The 9224-nt window shown below is 31.7% G+C and overlaps 1 long non-coding RNA gene across 3 annotated transcripts; it reads left to right on the top strand.

The window, feature by feature from the left end:
* The first annotated feature begins 1122 nt into the window (after positions 1 to 1122).
* Positions 1123 to 8512, top strand: LOC147840578 (uncharacterized). Of its 3 annotated transcripts, none has more exons than XR_015509205.1 (5): positions 1123 to 1174; positions 1651 to 1707; positions 2207 to 2319; positions 2444 to 2674; positions 8318 to 8512. It is a non-coding gene; the product is annotated as an uncharacterized LOC147840578 (long non-coding RNA). The 3 variants fall into 3 exon arrangements; XR_015509207.1 differs by having other exon boundaries at positions 2549 to 2674; XR_015509206.1 differs by lacking the exon at positions 1651 to 1707.
* The last annotated feature ends 712 nt before the right edge of the window (positions 8513 to 9224 follow it).

Genomic DNA, 9224 nt, shown 5'->3' on the forward strand with positions numbered 1-9224 from the left:
AGCTTTTGCCAATCATAAATGATTAAATGTTTTAATTTAGGGAATACAAAGATTTTTTATATTGTTTGTAAACTTACAATATGGATGAATTTAGTAATGTGTAAAAATAACACTAAATCATAGCAAGAAACCTCCTTATGGGTAATTACTAGATTGTAACTGAATTGGCAGTAACAATTTACAATTTTACAATTTCTTTAGCCAAACATTCTACTTGCTATAAATGCTAAGATCACTTGACAGTGAAATCAGGATTAAAATATTTTTTTAATTGTCCAATATGTGATTTTTATTAGCAGTATTATAGTTATATGCATATATATTTTTTTAAATAAAAAAATAATTATAATTCTATATATTCTATATATTCTATTTATATTCTAATATCATACAAATAATATAAATAAATAAATACATAAATAATGAGGCTATTTATTATAAAATGAAATGTAATATTTATTATTTTTTAGAAATGAAAAAAATCATACTTTGATAATAATAATATGATAATAATAATAATATAAATAATTATGATTGTTATTATTATTTTTATATTATTATTATTATTATTATTATTAATAATATTAATAATAATAATAACAATAATAATATTGTTGTTGTTGTATTTGTTATTATTAGGATTTTTTTTAAAGTCTATTTTTACAATTTCATACATGTAAACCACTGCAGAAAGTTCTAACCGGCAGGCCCATTTCATATACAGTACATACTTAATAAATAACTTACTATAAATTAAAAGAATTAACGTATGCTTTTTGTTTTCACAAGCTTTGGAGATGTAACATAAATTCCGCTTTTTAATAAAAGGTCACCTATAGCTTTCGCCATGAGGCTGTGTTCAAAATGACATCAGTGTTTTTAAAGTGTACTGCAAAGGGAGCACAATTGTAAACATGAAGATCGCTAAAACTGAGTTGTAAAAATAGTTTGAAAGCAAATTACACCCAAGAAAGATGATCTTAATGCTTTTTTTATATTCAATAATTCCAACTTTGAATGTTAGAATGTTCTAAATGAATAGACCGTAGGGGGGATAAGTGGCAATAGAACACAGCCAGGAACTCTTCTGCGCGAGTCAGCGTGACGTGCGTGCGCGGGCTCATCATTTGAATTAAATAACGGACACAAGCAACGGGCGGAACGGTAATCAAAGGTAAGTAAGTTACGATATTCGACGTTTCACATGTTTTATTTGTCGTTTTACTTATAATTTATGTTGAATTGAACTTTAGATGTGTAACGTTTTACATTATAATAATTTTTTAATGAACACTTAACCACTTTATACGTTTTTATGTCGCCCTGTAGTGACGAGGTCATTGACAGCAGCTAATGAATAATAGCTGTTTTGGTTATTTATTTGGCGATTTCAGCAAAATTACTTAATTTTATGTCTTCATTGCTTTCTAACCTGTGTAAAAATATAAGATGATCTGTTAAATCGACTTGGAATGAGCATAAAATATTGCTCCGGCTATAACGTTAAAGGCTAACTTAACGTTATAAGAAGCACTTTGCAAATAGCATTAATGGTGCTTATCATCGAGCTAACATTTTTTAACATGTAATAATCCTAACAAAGTGAATCGCTGTCGGTTCACGGTTTTGTTGCTCTGTTTGTAAATTTAGTGATGGTCTCCTCGCCAGAGAAGCTAGCAGCATTCAATGGGGAAGCTTTGCCATTTCGTAAGTTGTCTAACGTTAACGTTACCCTATCGCTAGTCAAGTTAATTCTTTGTGGTTTCATTCTTTTCTGATTTCCTTTGTTCACAAACCATGCTTGTCTGTTTGTTTCTGATTGCTGTGCTATGTTCTGGTGTAAGTTTTTTTTCCTGTTTATTAAAAATAATTTTGTCTACATCCTTCTCTTTCGATTCACGTAATGCAGTTTACTCATAAAAGTATCTTTAAAAATGTTTGTAAACGCATTCATTTTTTAAAATTATATCATGAAGCTTTTTATAATTTCACAAGGAAATGCAATCCAAACAAGATCATTGGATTTCTCACAAAATACCATGCAACTTAATATACTGAGTGAGGAGTCAAAATTGTGGCTAGTTTATGGTACAGATACTGTGGATTAGACATTTATATTAATGGAATTGTACTTTGTAATAGTAGATACCAGGTGAGATGTCATATTGATTAACATGTTATTTTTCTTATAACTTTTTAATGGCAGTTTCGCTGGAATCTCCAATTGAAAACATCATCGTGTGCGCTTAGACTTCTGTTCCAGTTCTGACTACACCACACTCTGCTTATGTTGATCACTGACTACTATGTTCTCTGAAGGTATTCATTCATTCATTTATTCATTCAGTCATTTATTCATTTTCTTTTCGGCTTAGTGCCTTTATTAATCTGGGGTCACCACAGCGGAATGAACCGCCAACTTATCCAGCACGTTTTTATGCAGCGGATGCCCTTCCAGCCTCAATCCATCTCTGGGAAACATCCACACTCATTCACTACGGACAATTTTAGCCTACCCAATTTACTTGTACCGCATATCTTTGGACAGTGGGGGAAACCGGAGCACCTGGAGGAAACCCACGCAAACTCCACACAGAGACGCCAACTGACCCAGCCAAGGCTCGAACCAACGACCTTCTTGCTGTGAGGCGCCACTGCAGCGCAGAATCTGAAGGTATTACTGTAGTAAAACAACAGCACCCATGACGGTAACGCTTTCTTTTACAACCCGCAAAGTACCGCGTAAGTACAGTGAAATAACGGCGTGCTTTTCTGTACATATAGTGTACCTACGCAAACGTTAATTTTATGTACAGAAAAGTACACCGTTATTTCACTGTACTTACGAGGTAGATTTCATGCTGAATATCTGGTTGTTACCCCCTTATTACCCAAGCATTACAGTTTGTTCCCTTACCTACACATACCTACACATACGTTCATTATACTTATACAATACGTACAGAAAAGTGCACGGTAATTTCACTGTACCTATGCGGTACTTTGCGGGTTGTAAAAGAAAGTTTTACCTACATTATAAACATTATATATATATATAATCCAAAGTAATTGTCTTAAAACCATGCACATTTGAATTTTAATGAGAATGAGAATTATAGATTTTTACTTGTCCTGCCAACTTTTTCTCTGGCCTACCAAAAAAATATAAAAGATAATTTTAAGCCATTAATTAAGATAAGTTTTTAACCACATGTTTAAAATTGTGTATCAAAAGAAGACAAATGTATACTAGCTGTCCATATATTAACTTTTTTTATTCAGTAATATAACTTTTTTAACAATTTAGATTTTAATGAAGGTTTAAGGTTCCAGATTACCAGTTAACTATTCATAAATTGGGAGTCTTATTCAATTATACTTGAACCGTATTAGTAAAAAGAGTGTTACTGAACAGTACTTATATTATTTTTTACCTTTACAAATTGTCAGTAGTCAGCACATGCTCTATTAGGGAGATTGTTAGTTGTATAAATCAAAAGCATCATGTTTTTTAGCACTGTGGTATGAGCTTGGTGAAATGATCTTTAATTGGATAGTAATAATCTGTTATTGACTTATTAAAGTGAATGCTTGCAAAAAAAAAAATTATTAGCAGAACTTTGGGTGTAATCAAGAGATTCTGGTGACTCATAAAATTAAGATGGAGAGCAGGAAATAAAAAATATGAATGTGAGACATAAAGGAAATCTGCATTTTTTTAATTGATACTATAATACAAAGGAGAAATAAGTTTTCTACTGAACTGAAATATATTTTCTGCCATTGACGTAACAACTGTAAGCTACTCGCATGAAAAAACTATAGTAAAAATATGTTTTTGAACCATACTACAGTTTATTGCTTATATATATATATATATATATATATATATATATATATATATATATATATATATATATATATATATATATAATTTGTTTTTCACGCTAATAATGTTATCTTTCAGACATCATCATCCTCATCATGATCATCATTGGTATTATTAATATTATGATTAAATTAGGATTTTTTTCATTTCCTAATATATAATAAAAAAATACATTTTATAATAAACAGCCTCATTATTCATTTATTCATATGATTAATATATGAATATAGAATACGTGTTAGCTTTTGTAAGTGATTTGATTTAGTATATGTCACATTCTCAATATTATTAGTAAAGGAAACATTGGATCTATATGTGGCATTAATATATATATGTCAGTTAATATAAAAAGCGAGTGCATGTTTTTGGCAAAACTAATATTTTTAGTATTTTTATTTTAAATGCTTGCTTGTAAAACAATATTATTTGCACAAATAAATGATGGGGTTCTTCTTTTAAAAAAGTAGTTTCTCCCCGTTTAAAACATATGGGCCTTTTACGCTATAACTAACATGGTTCAAGAGATGGGTAAGCCACAGAGAATTTTGGGAAACATTCGTCACTACATAGTTCTTTCCCCAAACAATGCATCGTATGATAGTGCAGTGGTGAGTTGTTTGAGAAACGCAGCCCTGCTGGTGTGTTATGAATTGCATGTTTTAAATGACTGAGACATTTATTGGCGGTGTAACCATTAAGCTTAAATAGGCTGAGCATATTTTTATTAATATTAAAACACATTAATAAAAACTAGCCACCCTTTGATTTTTTTTCGTTTCTGTATATTTTTATCAAACAAAAAATGCAATGAATTGTTTATTTTGGTTTTCATTTTATTAGAATAAATATAATTAGTAGGCGACACAACTTCTACACTGGCTCTTGCGTTTTTACATATCCTACAGAAAGACTTTTTTGGCTCAAAGACATATGCCTGTTAATTTAAGCGCTGTATTTTGACAGATTTCGCAAAGGCTTCAGCTATTCTACCTGTCAGCTGGTACCGTTTTGGGACTGTGTGGCATCTGTATCAAGTGTCTGGATGACAGCGAGAGAGAACGAGATGAGATCAGACCCCAGATTCGATGTGTGGCCTCATGTCAAAGTTACTTTACTGCATTTTTAAAAAAATATTGGCTCATCTAAATTAACTTTTCGTTCGATTAAAAGCCGAAATATTGGCAGACAGACAAAGCAACTTTCTGTTCAGTGATAACATACGCACACACACAGAATACACTCTTGTCGGCCTATTCATTATTGATTTTTTAACAATAAACGCATAATAAACAAGTGCAAAAAAGAGAGCTGAACTTCGGAAAAAGTAATCACTGCGGATGCCGCAATGGTTGCTTTGTTTCTCTGCAGTTGGCTAGGCTTATTAATGGCGCTGCATTGCTTCATCACTCGTTTTAATAAATTAGATTATTTATTATTTAAAATTGTAAGATGATGGTCGCGTGATTTTTAAAATGAGAGTATGCATTGCGGATTTATGGCTATTGATCTTATCTACCGGCGACCCACCCAGAGTTAAACATCAAGTAGGTGCGTTAAAGGTGCATGTATAAATTAGTTGTGTTGCCCCCAGATTCTGCAAATAAATCATATGAATAAATAAATACTAGGCGATTTATTATAAAATGAAATTTAATATTTATTATATATTAGGAAATTAAAAAAATATTAATTTAATAATAATAATAATAATAATAATGATGACTATGATGATAATAACTATTATTTTTATTTTTGTGTATTAGAAATTAAATTTTTTTTATAATAATATTAATGATGATAATGGAGATTCTTCTTGTTGTTGTTATTATTATTATTATTATTACTATTAATAATAATAATTATAAAAATAATAAGTAGGGTATTGTTTATTTATTTTTAGAAAATTCTACTTTTACAATTTGACACTTGTAAACCAGAGCAGAAAGTTCTAACCGGCAGGCCCTTGTCATACAGATATTTAATAAATAACCTATATAAATCAAAAGAATTCACGTATGCTTTTTGTTTTCACAAGCTTTGGAGATGTAACATAAATTCCGCTTTTAAATAATAGGTCACCTATAGCTTTAACTTAAGGCTATATGTTCAAAATGACATCAGTGTTTTTAAAGTGCACTGCAAAGGGAGCACAACTGTAAATATGAAGATCGCTAAAACTAAACTGTAAATATAGGTAAAAAGCAAATTACACCTAAGAGAGATGATCTTAATGCTTTTTTATTTTTAATCATTCAATGTTTAAATGTTATATTGTTCTAAATTAATAGGGCATAGGGGGATAAGTAAAAACTTAAAATTATTTCTGTCATTAATTACAAACTCTCCCGTCGTTCCAACCTTTAGAACACACATTTAAATATTTTAAAATATATGATATATATATATAGCAATTAAATTATGAAAATTGTGAGATTAAAGCTAGTCCTATAGTCCAGAGATCCGGTCCCCGCGTCAGGTCAGGTGCGCCCGAAAATAAAACGTGGACACAGCGATGGAGGCGCACTCAACTCACAAGGGAGAAAAGTGGGTGACATGAGATGATCAGCTTAATTAATTACATGTTTTGGTCAACTAAATCTTTAAACACAACTCTCTTGAGCTCTAAAAGGAAGAAACGCAGAAGAAATTTGCTGTTAAATAAATTTTAGCAGAGACTCAACTGCCAGTCATTTTCACATTAGTTGTTCGGGAAGATGTAGCCTAATAAAATGTTTTAATAAAAATAAATAGTTCACTGCACAGTCCCACAGTAGGCTACACTATAAATAATATTTTAATTTATTCATTAATATTATTATTACTATGATTACAATTAAGCTAAAATTGACAACGCATAGCCCTTTGAATGTTTGCTTTCATTTTGACATTGCTAAAAAGCGCACTTTTACAGTTGTGTAGAGAAACATCCCATATGCAGCAGCAGTCTAGGTATAATAAATGCCTTTTGCATTTAAAGATGACCAGCCTGCGAAGTCAAGTTTGCAGTGTTATAAATGGAATAGGTATATAGTGTTTAAGTGCAATTACAGCGGATCAACCGAGAAACCTCTCACAATCTTTTAAAAATGTGTAATTAAGGCTATACTGCTATTTGCTTATGCAAAATTAAACAACATTAAATATATTACAGCATATCGAATTTGTTTTGACTTGTAGCTCATGGCCCTAAAATAAAAATAACCTGAAAACAAGTTATTAAAATTTAAATAACTAAAAATGTTAATTTATTATAAATTAATAAATAAAATGACGGGTAGGCCTAGTAACCTAATGGTTAATGATGGTTTACAAATGACAAGCAGACAATATCACGAAAAAAAATACACTTACGATAGCCTAAGATAAATCTTTATTTTTACATTTAAAATGATGAAAAAAGTTTTATTGCCTATTAAGTTGCCTGTTATCCGTGCCAAACAAATTTTCACGGTAATAACTGAATTTAGGCATATTTTTTAGATATTTTTCTGGCTACACTAATGCCTTAAAATGTAACGAAGTAATTGTTTTGAATGACAGGGTAACATTTAGCTTTTCCCTAACACTGATGTTGGTTGGATAATAGGCTCCGCAAAGCGGGATGACTCGGTTAAGCTGATTTATATTTATTTAGCGGTTATACGAATAGTCTGATCGTGGGTCAGCTTGCATGTGTGGGCATAATTTGACGTCTTTACCTAAAACTTTAAACATTCATATGCCTGCTATTTGAAATAAAATTGAAATAAATAAGGAGATAAACATATGATTTAAAGCACTCGTTTGGCACTGAAGCCATGATCCGTCTGCATTAATAAGCGGTATCGTTGCATTACCATCATTAATAAAATCAGTAATAGCGACAATGTGCATATTAATATTACTATTAAAACGTATAATACTGCCTTAGGTCAGTAACAAAGTAAAGTAATAATAAATGTGAATAAATAGCCTAAATGAAAGGAACAAGAGAGACCAAAATCAGCCACCAGGTCTAGTGCCCCCCTATGGATTAAAAATGCCCCCTCAGTTCTGATTCCTGGCGCCGGGCCTGGATGTGAGTCTAGTTACCTGCATGAAAAACAGGTAGTAATAGAAACTTTTTTTTATTACGTGTTTGAGGCCATATTTGACTACAAAACTGCCGTCAGTAGGCTACTTCAACTTTTACCAGAGTTGTTTTAAGCATCAGTATCACTTTTTCTTGAGTAGGATGTGTGTATTTTGCCATCTCTTTCCATTTCTTAAAAATAAATAATAATACAATAAAAAGTATGGTTAAATTAACTGAAATGTGTCCTTAAACAAAAACGTGTGTATCATGCAGTCAAAATAGCATTTATTATTTGAATGTCACGTTAATTTTCTTAAAATAACACATAAGGATGTGCATTATATCAACTAAAACAGAATTTTTCTTTGTTATAGCAGGTGCAGCCAAACTGCGACACAACAGCCACCGAATTTACAGGGCCTTGAGAGATCACCTGTACGGTCTGGCGGTGGCAGACGCAGAGCTGAAAACACTATCTGATCCTTTTGTTGTTGTTAATGTTAAATTGACCAATACATGTTTTGTCATTACTTTTGTCTGCAAATATTAGGCTAATAAATAATATTTTTAAACAAAATGTTGAATTTCTGAATTATGTGAATTTTCTAAAACGTTTATAAAGGTATTTCTCACAACCAGATTTCGACTTAAAATTGACGTATTTTCGACGACATGAAAAAGACGTCTTTTCACCTTTCACTTTCCCACCTGTTTTCCACGTTGTTTGGACGTCTTACAATTACGTCTTTTCGACGACATGAAAAAGACGTCTTTTCACCTTTCACATTCCCACCTGTTTTCCACGTTGTTTGGACGTCTGACAATGTCGTCTTTTCGACGTCTTTTCGACGAACTATTGCTGGGTGGGATGTAGCAAGGCATTAAATTACTGTTTATTTCTTTGCATTTTAACTTTGTAAACTATAAAATCATGCGTCTCATCACGGTTTGTCTCATTTTGTGAGCCGAATGACAACAGTTGTTCGCTCCCCTCCTCCCCTGCTCTGCTGGCCACGCCCACTCCTGCCCTTTGCTCGCGGAGCTCCACGCCCATTATCATGCATCTTTTGAAAAAATTCTGAGGTAGACCTGTGGGGGGTGTCATGGCCCTTTAAAAAAGACATTTTCTGTTTGTTCAAGCGACTTATTTAAATTGAGCTGAAACATCACAATTATTGAGTTTTTTTTGGTGAGGAAACTTGTTCTATGGTCAATCTATGTAAAAACTAATGAGCTAACTTATTTACTTCATGTTGTCCCAACACCAAACCATTGTGTGGA

This window comes from Danio rerio, chromosome 15 (genome assembly GCF_052040795.2).
Source record: "Danio rerio strain M-AB ecotype USA chromosome 15, GRCz13ab, whole genome shotgun sequence".
NCBI lineage: Eukaryota > Metazoa > Chordata > Actinopteri > Cypriniformes > Danionidae > Danio > Danio rerio.